This window comes from Pseudophryne corroboree, chromosome 7 (genome assembly GCF_028390025.1).
Source record: "Pseudophryne corroboree isolate aPseCor3 chromosome 7, aPseCor3.hap2, whole genome shotgun sequence".
Taxonomy (NCBI): domain Eukaryota; kingdom Metazoa; phylum Chordata; class Amphibia; order Anura; family Myobatrachidae; genus Pseudophryne; species Pseudophryne corroboree.
In genome coordinates this window covers 23,318,504-23,335,653 of record NC_086450.1, presented here as the reverse complement: position 1 = coordinate 23,335,653, position 17,150 = coordinate 23,318,504, and the positions used below count along the sequence as shown (strand labels likewise).

At 46.9% G+C, this 17,150-nt stretch overlaps 1 long non-coding RNA gene across 1 annotated transcript in view; it reads left to right on the top strand.

Moving 5' to 3' along the window:
- The window catches only part of LOC134944169 (uncharacterized), a 44,379-nt gene extending 42,273 nt beyond the window's left edge, over positions 1 to 2,106 (top strand). Inside the window, exon 4 of the long non-coding RNA XR_010181855.1 lies at positions 1,974 to 2,106. This is a non-coding gene — a long non-coding RNA (uncharacterized LOC134944169). The remainder of the gene's footprint in view (positions 1 to 1,973) is intronic.
- Positions 2,107 to 17,150: the final 15,044 nt, after the last annotated feature.

Below are 17,150 nucleotides of genomic sequence, written 5' to 3'. Positions count from 1 at the left end.
AAATCTAAATTGCAGTGTAAAAATAAAGCAGCCAGTATTTACCCTGCACAGAAACAATATAACCCACCCAAATCTAACTCTCTCTGCACATGTTACATCTGCCCCACCTGCAGTGCACATGGTTTTGCCCAACTGCTAACAAATTTGCTGCTGCCATCAACTCTGAATTACCCCCAATACTCACTGGGCATGGGATTATTCCAGTAGTAGCCGCTTCTGGCTATTCTGCCACAGTACTTATAATGCAGGGGGGTTCTGCAACCTGTGCAGTATGTGGGGTCTGCAAACCCCCACGGAAACACACTCACACGGCTTGCAAAACTGTCCAGGTGACTGGGAACTGTAAAAAAATAAATAAATCTCCGAAAGGAAACATTAACAAATGTAATCTCTGTATCACAAAGGGTTAAATTTGGTCACTTCCCCCTATTAGTAAATGTGGGGTCTATTTACTAAAAGCCTTGTACGGACATTAGTAGCAGCCAACCAGCTCCTAACTGTCATTTTTCAAACCCAGCCTGTGACATGGCAGTTGGGAGCTGATTTATCTTCGTCCTCTTTATCTCCATTCAAAGCTTAGACCCCTGTGGGTTCTATTTACTAAGCCTTAGACAGAGATAAAGTGGATGGAGGTAAAGTCACAGCCAATCAGCTACCAAGTGTCATGTTACAGGCTGTGTTTGAAAAATGGCAGTAAGGAGCTGATTGGCTGGTACTTTATCTCGATCCACTTTATCTCCTTTCAAGGCTTAGTAAATAGATCCCTATGGGGGACATTTACTAAGCAGTGATAAGAGCGGAGAAGTGAGCCAGTGGAGAAGTTGTCCCATCAACCAATCAGCAGCTCTGTGTAATTTTATAGTATGCAAATTATAGATGTTACTTCAGTGCTGATTGGTTGCCATGGGCAACTTCTCCACTGGCTCACTTCTCCGCTCTTATCACTGCTTAGTAAATGTCCCCCACTATCTCTTAAGTGATGTCACAAGTTTATGTCATGAAAGAGAGCTTTGATCCGCACAAAAGGGTTAGATCTGTGTGGTGTGAAATGTCAACTCTTAGAATGTCAACATGTTCTGAATGCCGACAGAGTGCCGCTATGTAACACGGGAACACATGCAAATGTCAACGACGTGCATGTTGACGGTGTATTTTTCACTATCTTAGCCTATCCTACATTTAGCATTAAAATGTTGGCATTATGATCATGTCAATATTACGGTATGCCAACATGTCACACGTCGACATAACGCATGTGTCGACATTCGGTTTTCAAAACATGTTGGCATTCTGACCCGATACCGAGCTAGATTCAGATTGCAGTCCCTAAATGCCCACCATAGCGTAGGAAGGTCTTACCTGTAGTTTTGGCTGGGATATTGTGTTTTTGCTGTGAAGAACTTATAGGGGGTCATTCTGAGTTGATCGCTGGCTGCTTTCGTTCGCTGCGCAGCGATCAGGCCAAAAAACGGCACTTCTGTGCATGCATATGCGGAGCAATGCGCACGCGCGTCGTACTATTACAACGAACGATGTAGTTTTACACAAGGTCTAGCGAAGCATTTCAGTCGCACTGCTGGCCGCAGAGTGATTGACAGGAAGTGGGCATTTCTGGGTGTCAACTGACCGTTTTCAGGGAGTGTTCGGAAAAACGCAGGCGTGGCTGGGCGAACGCAGGGCGTGTTCGTGACGTCAAAACAGGAACTGAACAGTCTGAAGTGATCGCAAGCGCTGAGTAGGTTTTGAGCTACTCTGAAACTGCACAAAATACTTTTGTAGCCGCTCTGCGCTCCTTTCGTTCGCACTTCTGCTAAGCTAAAATACACTCCCAGTGTGCGGCGGCATAGCGTTTGCACGGCTGTTAAAAACTGCTAGCGAGCAATCAACTCGGAATGACCCCCATAGTACGTAGAGACGTAGAGATGTAATTGTGCACACTCCACTTTATAAGGTGGTCTTCTGTTGTCTTCTAGGGCTGATCCAGATGGACGGAAGAACGAGCGTGAGATTCTATGATGACCACAACGCTTACGGCAAGCCGTGACGCCGCATAGCTCCATTTCCTACGGCCGCCGTTGAACTTGGCGCTTTTTGTGTGACACTATTATGGGATGCATAAAGTCAAAGTCCGCTTACACCCTAAACAACACCGTTCACCTGAAGAGCAATCATGGCAACGGTGATAACCGGGCAGAGGAAAATACGGCTTTGATTCAGGCCAACCAATGGAACGGTAAAGACTCGGGTTATATACCCGCTAACCCTGTCCTCTTGGACTATGCTCACCGACTGTCAGAGGAAATTGTAACCAAAGCGGTAAAACAGTGGGCAGAGGTGGACAGCAAGTACAGTGATATCCCCTATATTGAGAGTGACGTTCCCTGACATCGCCCAAGAGACACCTCCCAGTCTGGTGCTTTGTCACCCACAGCCGCTGCAGCAATCTCACATAGTGTTGCTTGTTGTCCCCTGTTAGGAAAGGTGCTATAATACGTAACAGCTAGGGATATGTATGGGAATGTGATCTGCGCCAATGGATATTAGCTTTCAGAAACAGCGTCCAAAGAGGTTTCCTTCACTTCTGTTTGTATGAGCCGGGATGTTCCCAGTTTTATCACTGCCAATAGGTGGCGCTGTTCCTACTCCAGCCGACATAACAGGGAAAACTACCAAGTAAGGAATGTGCCAGAAAATAATTATTTAGAAGTAAAAAAATAAGAAATGTAAAATAAACATCTGTTTCTTTGATTACATGTGCCGGACATTAAATGCCCAAAAATAACATCTTCTCTTTATCTTCAATCTACAGTTAAGTCAAAATACAACACTGAAAGTTTGGAACTTTCTGACGCGTTTCACCATTTCAAATGATGACATTAAACCTTTTGTTTATGTTTGACGCGACAGAGAAAGGAGACAGGGACAGAAAACAGGACTGTGAGATACATTTAGGAATAAGGACACACTTTATTTGTAATCCTAGGGAGCGTTTGAAACTGAAAGACCACAACATGGGAGGTCTATCAGTAACGGCATTACCTATCATTGGTTTTCTTAGAGGCAATTTTACAATATTAAAAGATTGCTTTTACTTTGTTGCAATATTCAATGGGTTCATAGGGGTGAAAATTTATTTTTAAAAACCACGATGTTGACACTATGGAAAATTGGGGGTATTACTATGATGGTAAGTACCATACCTCTTTTCCTGCAGGAAATCTATAGTTGACAAGTAATAAACATGATTTTATATAAACCATAGAAGATCTGCAGAAAACGCGCACAGCGCCACAGGCCGCGTTACATGGCGATCATTTTCCTGCTGCAGAAGCCTTTGTGCCCAATTTTTAAAGCATTTCTATAGCATCTGGGAAGAGCAGACGTTTTACGCGGCACAGCTTGTAACGAGCGCAGTAAGTGCTCCGTGTGACGGGGTGGCCTGATGTCTACTGGAACATTCTTATAGTCGCTACAACAATTAATACAAAATGCTTCTGCCTGCTTTTAAAATAAAACAAGAGACCCTCACCTCATTACTTACATTAAATACTGACCACATCAACTTTGCCGCTCAGAAACATGGAGATTAGGGTGTCGGTTTGTCCCCCTAACGTAAAACTTAGCTGGAAATACTTTCTGTCGCAATCACAAAATCTTCTGTAGTGTGTAGATGTGTTTTACACTTTGGCTTCAGTTGCGCCAATTAGCCCCTTTCAGCCCGCCGGGTTCCGGGGGACCCAGCTGAGCATCTTTCTCACTCAAAGTGTGCGTCTTATTCGCATCAATAAAAGAAGTGGGAGCGACAAAATGACATTGCTAGCATCTGTATGTGTCTGTACTGGATGGTATTCAGTATGCCGGTTGTTGGTATCCTGCCGCTCAGTATACCGGCGCCGGAATCCCGGCATACCGACAACTATTCTCCCTCTTGTGGGTCCACGACCCCCCTGGAGGGAGAATAAATAGCATGGCGCCCGTAGCGCGCCACCGTGCCCGCAGCGTGTGTGGAGTGCAGCGAGCCCGCAAGGGGCTCATTTGCGCTCGTCCAGCTGCCGGCGGTCGGGATCCCGACCGCCGGCATAACATACTACACCTGTCTGTACCTACTGTAGGTACACTTCTACCTACAGATAATGAACTCTACCCTCCCGCCAGGACCACGCCACTGAATAACCAATGAGGCCTTATTTGGGTAATGTGGCTGAATGCGCAGTTTAATTCTGCTGAAAGAGAATCTCATCTTTTGTGTTCCAACCAGTGTCCCCATTTACCACAGGAGGTGCTCAGTGTTTCACAAAATCAGCAAATAAAAAAAAATTGGGGTAAAACACATAAAAACAACAAGAATATGCAATTTTGTAAGTCCATGTCCCTTCCTATGTTTTGCTGTTGGTTCAAATTACCCCCTTCCAGGGGTAGGATTTCATGCGGCCCTCTACTCATGTCTAACCCCCTCCGTCTTGTTACCAGTGACAACAAAGTCTGAAAGAAGAACAAGCAATTGTTTGATCTATGTTTTAAACCGAGGAGAGGCCTGCTTACCTCACCCGTCACAGTGACCTTTTCAGGCTGGATTGCAAAACTACAAACCGAGTGATGTTTGTCCTTCTGTGCAGGCCCGGCGTTCACACAGTGCATGTGCGACTAGCAAAGTGCGATTGCACCGCAGAGGGATGCGATCACACTTTGAGTGACAGCGGCGGGCATTGGGGCGTCGATGGGGGCATGGCCAAACCATTTTCTGGGGGACTTAGTGACATCACGCGCAGCCACTCCGATGAAGGTAATGGTGGTGGACCGCCTGCATGTGGAGCCGAGCTGCGTTTACCGGGGCTCATCACTCATTCTGGACTCAGCGATGCGATCACAATTGTTACACGATCGCATCGCTGGCCACCAATTATAGCATGATGGTCGGCGTTCACCTGCGCTGGGCAGCTCCCAGCATGCTATAGAAGTAGTTGCAGATTCAGTTGCAAAATCGCAAATTGGCCGATTATCAGCAGACTGCGCATGTGCTGCAAACGCATTGCGTGTGTGGCGGCTACATTGTGATTGCAATTTGGCGAAATTCGATCGCAATTTGATGGACAGGAAGAGACTGTTCGTGGGTGTTACTATGGCGCTTGGTGAGAGCGAATCATGGCTGTTTGACGTCATTTGCAATGGATTGGACTAAAAACATGGAGCCGGTGCAACTGCATTCTCGTTAATCAGAGTAGCCCCGAGTCAACCACAATTGCCGATGGTACTCGATTTCTGCAGTGGGCGTCTTTTAGCTTTCTGAGCGGCTGTCACATGTGATTATTAGCAGAAGTGAGAAAATCACAATTTCTGCCTCAGTAGCGATCCATGCTGAATGAGGTACTAGTCACTTTCAGATACAGGTATTGTTAGATACTCTCTGAGGTACTAGTCACTTTCAGATACAGGTATTGTTAGATACTCTCTGAGGTACTTGTCACTTTCAGATACAGGTATTGTTAGTTACCCTCTGAGGTACTCGTCACTTTCAGATACAGGTATTGTTAGATACTCTCTGAGGTACTAGTCACTTTCAGATACAGGTATTGTTAGATACTCTCTGAGGTACTCGTCACTTTCAGATACAGGTATTGTTAGTTACCCTCTGAGGTACTCGTCACTTTCAGATACAGGTATTGTTAGATACTCTCTGAGGTACTAGTCACTTTCAGATACAGGTATTGTTAGATACTCTCTGAGGTACTAGTCACTTTCAGATACAGGTATTGTTAGATACTCTCTGAGGTACTCGTCACTTTCAGATACAGGTATTGTTAGTTACCCTCTGAGGTACTAGTCACTTTCAGGTACAGGTATTGTTAGATACTCTCTGAGGTACTAGTCACTTTCAGATACAGGTATTGTTAGATACTCTCTGAGGTACTCGTCACTTTCAGATACAGGTATTGTTAGATACCCTCTGAGGTACTCGTCACTTTCAGATACAGGCATTGTTAGTTACCCTCTGAGGTACTAGTCACTTTCAGATACAGGTATTGTTAGTTACCCTCTGAGGTACTAGTCACTTTCAGATACAGGTATTGTTAGTTACCCTCTGAGGTACTAGTCACTTTCAGATTCAGGTATTGTTAGATACCCTCTGAGGTACTAGTCACTTTCAGCAGTAGCGGATCTTGCCACGGGCAAGCAGGACTTTTGCCTGGGGCGCCGCCTTCCGGAGGGCGCCGCACCACGGCAAGATCCGCCACTGTGCCCCCTGCAGTGCCCCCCACTGTGAAGGGAACCAGACGCTACGCGTCGTTTCCCTTCGTGGGGAGGACCTTTGCTGTGCGGTGCGAGATGACGTCATTGCGCACCGCACAGCATTGTGGCACAGACGCTAGGGGTCATAATTGACCTCTAGTGTCTATGCTGTGCTATTGGAGAGACGTCATGACTGACGTCTCTCCCATAGATCCGAGGAGAGAAGAACGGCGCCGGCGGAGGTCTGCATCGGTCTGGAATCAGGAGCGGGGATCGTAAGTATAAATTTTTCTTTTTTTTTTTCTTTCAGCGGCGCTTCAAGGGGGAAAAATGGGGGCGTAACTGACCACGCCCCCATATGAAGCCACACCCCTATATTTTTGCCCGGGGTGCCACAAGGGCAAGAACCGGCCCTGACTTTCAGATACAAGTATTGTTAGATACCCTCTGAGGTACTAGTCACTTTCAGATACAGGTATTGTTAGTTACCCTCTGAGGTACTAGTCACTTTCACATACAGGTATTGTTATATACCCTCTGAGGTACTAGTCACTTTCACATACAGGTATTGCTATATACCCTCTGAGGTACTAGTCACTTTCACATACAGGTTGTCACGATCCGGGTATCTGGACGCCATTACCTGCCGTTTAGGTGTCTTCTGAGACTGGCCCAGCGTTCCAAATCCGGATCTCATCTGTGTCAACACTCTGCACATCCCTCCTGTCATTCTGAGACACTACCACAGCAGCGCCATGTTTGAATCCAGCGTGGCGTCTCCCGTCCTCCGCCGCCGTTGCTGTGTTGTTGCTGCGGGTTCTCAGAGTCATGTGTCATGCCTGCCGCGGCCTCTGCTGCCCTCCAAGTGTCTCAGCATATGGCTGTCATCTGGCGTCTCCTGTCCTCCGCGGCCGGCGCCGCCATTATCACTATGTTTGCACATTTCATTCCAAACCAGGTTTTCCCTCCAGGTTCCAGCATGGGCGCAGCCATGTTGGATTTGATCACATGCTCCAATTCCTCCAATCCACCATCTCTGGAATCTGCATAATTGCCCAGCCAATGCCTGCATAGCAGCAGGTATAAGTATCCTGTGTCTGGGTCAGATAGATGTCAGTGCTTTGAATGTCATACCTTGTTCCAGTCTCTCTCTCCTGTGGCTTGTTTCTCCAGGTTCCAGCTCCTGTCTCCAGCATCCACAAAGAGACCCGCACCTGCTTTCCATCCTGCGGTGCAGCCTGACTTTGCAATCCTCTGTGACTGATCCAGCTTTCAGCTATTACTTCGTTTGCTTCCAGCTTCCAAGCTTTCAGCTATTAACCCATCTGTTTCCAGCAACCTGCTTCCAACAGAATTCAGCCTCCTTAAAGAGCCTGTGTTCTCCCAGCGGATTTCTACTTACCAGCAGTATCCACTACCACCGGTAACCACTCTTCATTTCATCTGTTTCCACGCACCCTAGCATCTTTCAGTTTTAACTCCGTGTCTCCACTACTACAGTCTGGCCTGGTAAGGTTATTCTACCCAAGGACTATAACATCCGTTCTGCAACCTACCAGTGCCCTGTTATACCTTTTATGGTTTAGTGATCCAGGAACTGTATTATCTGCCACTGCTAATACTGACTGTGAACGCTGTTGTGATTATACGGAGTCTGTTTAATAAACTTTCATTTGACTTTTAACCTGCTTGTCATGGTCACACCTTCGGGTTTCCTTCCACACTTACATGTCCAGGGGTCTGATTAAACCATCTAAGTTTAACTTCATTCCAGCCCCTACAACTGAGGCTTCCTCCCGTCAGCCTAAACCCTCAGTTGTGACAGTAAGCACTGACCATATGAATCCAGCCGGAGACCAGGATCAAGCGGCTAGACCTATGCAAGAACTGGCAGCCAGACTCGAACATCAGGAGGCTGCACAAGGTCACATCATCCGCTGTCTCCAGGATCTCTCTACTCGGCTGGATGGGATTCAGACGACCCTCCGTGGACCTGGCACGTCTGGTGCGTCCACCACAGTGACTCCAGCTGTAACCCCACCCACCTTGCCCATTTCCATACCACGTCTTCATCTTCCAACGCCAGCAAAATTTGACGGATCTCCAAGGTTCTGCAGGGGATTTCTTAACCAATGCGAAATCCATTTTGAGCTTCAATCTGGCAACTTCCCCAGTGACCGTACCAAAGTTGCTTATATTATTTCTCTCCTCAGTGGCTCAGCCCTTGATTGGGCATCACCGTTATGGGAGAAGTCTGATCCCCTGCTGTCCTCCTATACTGACTTTGTAGCATCATTCAGGCGCATCTTCGACGAGCCGGGCCGGGTTTCCTCTGCTTCATCTGAGATTCTCCGTCTACGCCAGGGAACACGTACTGTGGGACAGTATCTTATACAGTTCAAAATCCTGGCATCTGAACTGGCCTGGAACGACGAGGCCCTGTATGCTGCATTCTGGCATGGCTTGTCAGAACGCATTAAAGATGAGTTAGCTACCAGAGACTTGCCTTCTAAGTTGGATGAGCTAATTTCACTATGCACAAAGGTTGATCTACGGTTCAGAGAGAGAGCAACCGAGCGAGAAAGATCATCCGTTCCTAAATCTTCTGCTTCTCCTCCTCGTCAACCATCTCCATCCAAGGATGAGCCTATGCAAATTGGTCGTTCCCGTCTATCTCCCGCTGAGCGCCGAAGACGTCTCTCCGAGTCTCTATGTCTCTACTGTGCAGCTCCGTCGCACACTATCAACGCCTGTCCCAAACGTTCGGGAAACTCCAGATCCTAGCTCGCCAAGGAGAGGGCCGGCTAGGAGTAATGATCTCCTCTCCATCTCCTCATGATTGTAACCTCCCAGTGTCGCTCCAAATTGCTCAACGTTACAGGAACGTCATTGCCCTCCTTGATTCCGGAGCAGCTGGGAATTTCATAACCGAAGCTTATGTTAAACGGTGGTCCCTACCCACCGAGAGACTGTCCTCGTCCATCTCTTTGACTGCCGTGGATGGCAGCAAGATTTTTGACGCAGTCATTTCCTTAAGGACTCTTCCAGTTCGTCTAAGAGTGGGAGTTCTTCATTCTGAGTATATTTCTTTTCTAGTGATTCCAAGAGCCACACATCCAATGGTTTTAGGCCTTCCATGGCTCCGTCTCCACAACCCATCGATTGACTGGACGACTACGCAAATACTGGCATGGGGTCCCTCCTGTGCTGAGACTTGTTTAGCCAAAGTTCTTCCTGTTTGTTCTTCCTTCCCCAGGTCATCTGATGTTCCGCCTCCTCCATATCAAGACTTCACGGACGTGTTCAGTAAAGCCTCTGCTGATATCCTTCCTCCTCATAGAGAATGGGACTGCCCAATCGACCTCATTCCAGGGAAGGTTCCACCGCGAGGCCGAACTTATCCGTTGTCTCTGCCTGAGACACACTCCATGGAAGAGTACATCAAAGAGAACCTGGCGAAGGGTTTCATCCGACCATCTTCTTCTCCAGCCGGCGCAAGCTTCTTCTTCGTTAAGAAGAAAGATGGTGGTCTGCGTCCGTGCATCGACTACAGAGGTCTGAACGACATTACTGTCAAGAACCGATACCCTTTACCCCTGATTACAGAGCTCTTTGATAGAGTTAGTGGTGCAACCATTTTCACAAAGCTGGACTTGAGGGGTGCCTACAATCTCATCCGAATCCGTGAGGGTGACGAGTGGAAGACCGCCTTTAACACCCGTGACGGACATTATGAGTACCTCGTCATGCCCTTCGGATTGAGCAACGCTCCAGCAGTCTTCCAGCACTTCGTGAATGAGATCTTCAGGGACATCTTGTACCGCCATGTCGTGGTTTATCTAGATGACATCCTCATCTTTGCTAATAATCTCGAAGATCATCGTTTCTGGGTAAAAGAGGTTCTTTCCCGTCTCCGTGTCAATCACCTCTATTGTAAATTGGAGAAGTGTGTGTTTGAAGTTAAAACCATTCCGTTTCTAGGTTACATTGTGTCCGGTTCTGGACTAGAGATGGATCCTGAGAAACTCCAAGCAATCCAGAATTGGCCTATACCCTTAACCCTCAAAGGGGTCCAGAGGTTCTTAGGGTTCGCCAATTATTATAGAAAATTTATACAAGACTTTTCCACCATTGTGGCGCCTATCACTGCATTAACCAAGAAAGGTGCTAATCCGTCCAAGTGGTCCGAGGAAGCTACGCAGGCCTTTCACCTTCTGAAGCAAAGGTTCATCTCTGCACCAGTTCTAAAACAGCCCGACACCGACTCTCCTTTTATCTTAGAGGTAGATGCCTCCTCCGTTGGAGTAGGAGCAGTATTATCCCAGAGGGCCAAAGATGGACATCTACATCCTTGCAGTTTCTTCTCCCGGAAGTTCTCCCCAGCTGAGCGCAACTATGCCATTGGCGATCAGGAGTTGCTGGCCATCAAGCTCACTCTGGAGGAGTGGAGATACCTGTTGGAGGGAGCTTCCCACTCAATCACCATACTTACCGACCACAAAAATCTTTTATATCTCAAAGGCGCACAATGTCTGAATCCTCGTCAGGCCAGATGGGCACTTTTCTTCTCTAGGTTTGACTTTAAACTCCAGTTCTGTCCGGGTTCTCAGAATCGTAAGGCCGATGCCCTTTCCCGCTCATGGGAGCAAGAAAATGAGTCCGAGTCTGCAGACAAGCATCCTATTATTAATCCGTTGGCATTTTCCACGGTAGGGATGGACTCTACGCCTCCACCAGGGAAAAGTTTTGTTAAGCCAGTTCTAAGGAAGAAGCTCATGCATTGGGCCCATGCTTCCCGTTTTGCTGGACATACAGGCATTCAGAAAACCCTTGAATTTATTTCTAGGTCCTACTGGTGGCCAACTCTGAAGAAGGACGTTATGGAATTTATTGCCTCCTGCCCAAAGTGTGCCCAACACAAAGTCTCCCGCCAGTCGCCTGCGGGGCAACTGGTTCCATTATCTGTTCCCCGTCGACCATGGACCCATTTGTCGATGGACTTTGTTTCCGATCTACCTATCTGCAACAAATTTAATACCATCTGGGTGGTAGTTGACCGGTTCACCAAGATGGCACATTTCATCCCTCTCACCGGTCTTCCGTCAGCTTCCAAGTTGGCTCAAGTATTTATACAAGAGATCTTCCGACTTCACGGTCTTCCTGAAGAGATCATCTCGGATCGTGGAGTACAATTTGTAGCCAAATTTTGGCGAAGTTTGTGTCAAGCCCTCCAAGTCAAGTTAAAGTTTTCCACGGCTTACCATCCTCAGACCAATGCTCAAACCGAGAGGGTGAATCAGGACTTGGAGGCCTTCCTCCGTATATATGTGTCTTCCTCTCAAGATGACTGGGTTCAACTCCTTCCTTGGGCCGAGTTCAGCCACAACAATCAATACCATTCCTCATCTTCTTCTACACCATTCTTCATTAATTATGGATTCCACCCTAAAGTCCCAGAATTCCAACCGCTTCCCGCAACTTCTGTTCCAGCAGTGGATGTCACCTTGCGTCAGTTTTCAAATAACTGGAGGAACGTCCGCGCAGCCCTGCTTAAAGCCTCATCCAGGTATAAGAAGTTTGCCGATAGGAAGCGTAGAGCGGTTCCTGCTCTCAAGGTGGGTGATCGTGTGTGGTTGTCCACGAAGAATTTGAGGTTGAGAGTTCCCAGCATGAAATTTGCACCTCGCTACATCGGTCCCTTCAAGATTGAACAAGTCATCAATCCTGTTGCCTACAGATTACAGTTACCACCCTTCTTGAAAATACCCAGGACATTTCATGTTTCCTTGTTGAAACCGCTGATCCTAAATCGGTTTCATTCCGCACTTCCTCCAGCTCCCAAAGTTCAGACTCAACGGGGAGTCGAGTACGAGGTGGCCAAGATTTTGGACTCACGTTTCCGTTACGGTCAGCTACAGTATCTCATTGACTGGAAGGGCTATGGTCCTGAAGAACGCGCTTGGACCAATGCCTCAGACGTCCATGCTCCTGCCTTGGTCCGAAATTTCCACTCAAAGTTTCCTTTAAAGCCTAAGAAGTGTCCTGGGGCCACTCCTAAAGGGGGGGGTGCTGTCACGATCCGGGTATCTGGATGCCATTACCTGCCGTTTAGGTGTCTTCTGAGACTGGCCCAGCGTTCCAAATCCGGATCTCATCTGTGTCAACACTCTGCACATCCCTCCTGTCATTCTGAGACACTACCACAGCAGCGCCATGTTTGAATCCAGCGTGGCGTCTCCCGTCCTCCGCCGCCGTTGCTGTGTTGTTGCTGCGGGTTCTCAGAGTCATGTGTCATGCCTGCCGCGGCCTCTGCTGCCCTCCAAGTGTCTCAGCATATGGCTGTCATCTGGCGTCTCCTGTCCTCCGCGGCCGGCGCCGCCATTATCACTATGTTTGCACATTTCATTCCAAACCAGGTTTTCCCTCCAGGTTCCAGCATGGGCGCAGCCATGTTGGATTTGATCACATGCTCCAATTCCTCCAATCCACCATCTCTGGAATCTGCATAATTGCCCAGCCAATGCCTGCATAGCAGCAGGTATAAGTATCCTGTGTCTAGGCCAGATAGATGTCAGTGCTTTGAATGTCATACCTTGTTCCAGTCTCTCTCTCCTGTGGTTTGTTTCTCCAGGTTCCAGCTCCTGTCTCCAGCATCCACAAAGAGACCCGCACCTGCTTTCCATCCTGCGGTGCAGCCTGACTCTGCAATCCTCTGTGACTGATCCAGCTTTCAGCTATTACTTCGTTTGCTTCCAGCTTCCAAGCTTTCAGCTATTAACCCATCTGTTTCCAGCAACCTGCTTCCAACAGAATTCAGCCTCCTTAAAGAGCCGGTGTTCTCCCAGCGGATTTCTACTTACCAGCAGTATCCACTACCACCGGTAACCACTCTTCATTTCATCTGTTTCCACGCACCCTAGCATCTTTCAGTTTTAACTCCGTGTCTCCACTACTACAGTCTGGCCTGGTAAGGTTATTCTACCCAAGGACTATAACATCCGTTCTGCAACCTACCAGTGCCCTGTTATACCTTTTATGGTTTAGTGATCCAGGAACTGTATTATCTGCCACTGCTAATACTGACTGTGAACGCTGTTGTGATTATACGGAGTCTGTTTAATAAACTTTCATTTGACTTTTAACCTGGTTGTCATGGTCACACCTTCGGGTTTCCTTCCACACTTACATGTCCAGGGGTCTGATTAAACCATCTAAGTTTAACTTCATTCCAGCCCCTACAACCGAGGCTTCCTCCCGTCAGCCTAAACCCTCAGTTGTGACACAGGTATTGTTATATAGGTATTGTTATAAACCCTCTGAGGTACTAGTCCCTTTCAGATACAGGTATTGTTAGATACTCTCTGAGCTACTAGTCACTTTCAGATACAGGTATTGTTATATACCCTCTGAGGTACTAGTCACTTTCAGATACAGGTATTGTTAGATACACTCTGAGGTACTAGTCACTTTCAGATACAGGTATTGTTAGATACTCTCTGAGGTACTAGTCACTTTCAGATACAAGTATTGTTAGATACTCTCTGAGGTACTAGTCACTTTCAGATACAGGTATTGTTAGATACTCTCTGAGGTACTAGTCACTTTCAGATACAGGTATTGTTAGTTACCCTCTAAGGTACTAGTCACTTTCAGATACAGGTATTGTTAGATACCCTCTGAGGTACTAGTCACTTTCAGATACAGGTATTGTTAGATACCCTCTGAGGTACTAGTCACTTTCAGATACAGGTATTGTTAGATACCCTCTGAGGTACTAGTCACTTTCAGATACAGGTATTGTTAGATACCCTCTGCTAGAAAGTTCATCTAACCAACAGCAAGGAATGGGCGTGGTATGTACAAAGTAGACTATTGTGTAGGTCTGTTGTGTCTGTTTTGTGAAAGTCCACAAAGAAAAATACTCACTCCCTTCATGCAATACAACTACAAGGTCGTGATGAAATATGAGGCACAAGTTTGTTATTCTTTAATCACTGCTGGATCAGCTAACACCATTCTGAGATGGCACCCCCTTCAACTAACACTGCCAACGTCCCCCCACCTATGACCACTCCTTTATTGTCTACCACCTGCCACACCCTCCCCCCAAATCCCTTTTGCCTTTTACCCAGGTTTAAGGTAGTAGTTTAGGCTACTGTTGCTTTTCGTTTTATGGGTAATCCAAAATTTTCACATAGATGCTTTTTGCAGAATATGATGGTTACCTCCGTACTTTTCTGCAGTCAGGTGTCACTCGCCAAGTATCTGGGGTATAGATTTTTGGATAGTCAGTAAATGGCTAGACAGTCAATAGGTTGACACCACATGGTTGACATGCAAAAGGCTGTCAGGTCAAAAGGTCGACTGTTTCTAAGGTCAACGTGTACAAATGGTCGACACAAGGTTATTTACATTTTTGGGGTGTCATTTTGTATGTTTCATCATATGTAACCCCAATTAGTGTACCGTGTCTGCCCACCACATCTCGGGCAAGGTGCCTAGCTCCAATACCGCTGCGCTCGGCACAGGTTACTATTCCCAATCGTAGTCCACGTGAATGGTCAATGAAGCAAAAGATGGAAAAAAAAACCAAAAAACTCATGTCGACCTTTTGAACTTGGCAACCTTAGACACAGTCAACCTTTTGAACGTGTCAACCGTACAGGTTTGACCAACTGACTGTCTAGATGGACACTGTCTATCCAGTGTCTGGAACGCAAGTATCTGCAGACCTTGGAAAATGAGTGGCCTTCTAGGTGGTGATGTGCTGACTGTGCAAGCCATGTATGAGCGTTTGATTAAGCGGTACACCCCAATGATATGTCTGATCATGTGCACATACAGAGAATAAGGCTTTGTGTTGTGGGACTGGGTATAATTACTGAAAGGATTGCCCCTATATTCTTTAACCCTCGATGTGATGGCCTCTTAGACGTCTGTGAGTGTAAACCTTCATGCTATGAGTTACATGCACAACACAAGCAGTAAAGATTCACACTGTTTATTGTTCGTTTAACAAAAGTATATAAAAGAAAGGATTTAGGGCGTGTATATCCCAAGTCAATAACTAATTGGACAGAACACAAAAAGGGGCTAACATAACATGATTGGCTAGGAACTGCCGCAGTGGAAGGATATGCATATATGGGCAAGTTTGTATTTCAAATAGGGAGGTTGTTCACACGGTATAAGAAAAAGATAAGAGACAAGGACAGTAGCAAGGAATGTGCTGGAACATTAAGTTCTATAACACAAGCAATTCTATGACATTGAAGCAGAGACGAGCTTTAACCCTTTCAATCCCCTCTTAGAATCATTATTGTTATACTATATGATTCTTGCAAAGCTTACGTCTTTCTGCACACCAATGGCGCAATTTTTAGCCTGAGCGGGAGTTGCAGTAATTGTTGGGCATTTTAAGAAGGGTTAATCGTTGGGTTAATGATGTTCCGTGTTTATCCTTTTCATCTAAGGCTTCAGCGGGCTTATAGCCCCATGGGGTACCTGTGTTCCAGGCAGCCGCGGACCATGAGCTGCAATCATTTCCCCAGTTATGGCCTGTAACGCAAATATAGGGTACCTCGGGGCTTAGGTTGTCTGTGGTGTCAGCGCGGATCTGGTAGTCAACAGACTTTTGGACAGCAGCTAGTTGGGGGAATTGGAAATAATCTAGTATGTAGGTTGCGGTGTATGTGGTGGAAGAGTTATACCATAGTGTCAGTTTCCCTTATTCTGAGTTATATCAACCTCAGTCATTGAGAGGGGAAAATGGGCCAGTAGGGCTATCAAGATAGTCCCCAGGGTAAAGATAGGGGGCAGGTTCTTCATCGTTTTCTGTTCTTCTGTCTTCGCTAGGTGGGAGGTCAGGGCTGTCTGCCCAGGTTCGTACCTCACTGGAATCACTTGCTTCCCTCTCTAGGTCTGGTCTAGGAACCTTTTTTACTCGGGATGCATGGATCCAGGTAGGACTTTCCTCTGTCAGGACTGCTGTTCGGGTAACTGCTACGACCTCTGTCTCTGGACCATAGGTGAAGTCTCCTGGGCTCTTGTTCCTGGGGAGCACCTTCACCACGACTCTGTCTCCGACTTTAAAGGGGTGTGTAGGTTCCTGTGGATTCAAAGGGTTTTTACAAACAACCTCCTGTTCAATTTCATTCAGTTTTGTTATCAGGGACCTGACATACTCTTCTCTGATGAGTTCTAGATCTCCTTCCTGTATTACTAGTGGTTTCTTAGCCCAGGGTGTAGGAAAAGGGTCTACCCATTAGTATTTCAAAGGGTGAGTATCCTAGAGTTTTCTGTGGGGTATTCAAGATGCTGGTGTTTAGCTTTATTAGGGTTGTTCCTGAGGCAAGTGATGCATCTGCTAACATACTGGTCCACAAGTGATTTGGCATTAGTAACATAAAAATCATTGGTTAGTAGGAGGAGTGTTGTGGCTTCACCACGGTGACCAACACCACGGCAATGGGCAACGAGCAAAGGGGCACTGGACTGGGGTATACAGGGTTTCCCCTCTTTGCAGATTAATCCTGATTTAGGATTTTTTCTGCAGAATTGGGTAAGTTCAGTCGGAGAGATCAGTATTAGTCGCAGCAGCTTGAAGTTGAGTGAGCAGATGGACGTTGTCAAGGGAGGGACATGCTCTAGTGAGTGCAATGAGTTCTGCAGCTTGCGCGGACTGATAAGGTATTGGTAGGGTTTCCAACACAGTGTCAGGGAGGGTGACAATGGCATAGCCAGCCTGGTATGTATTGTCATTGGGCCTACTACAGGAGCCGTCAACAAAAACTATGTCTGCGCCTGGTATGGGAACGGGAGACATGTCAAGTCTGGGAGAAGTTTCAGCTTCAATGGAAGCAGCACAGCCATGTAGGTCGGGTGGTTCATCCTCGGGACCTTTCAAGCCTAAAAGGGCATTG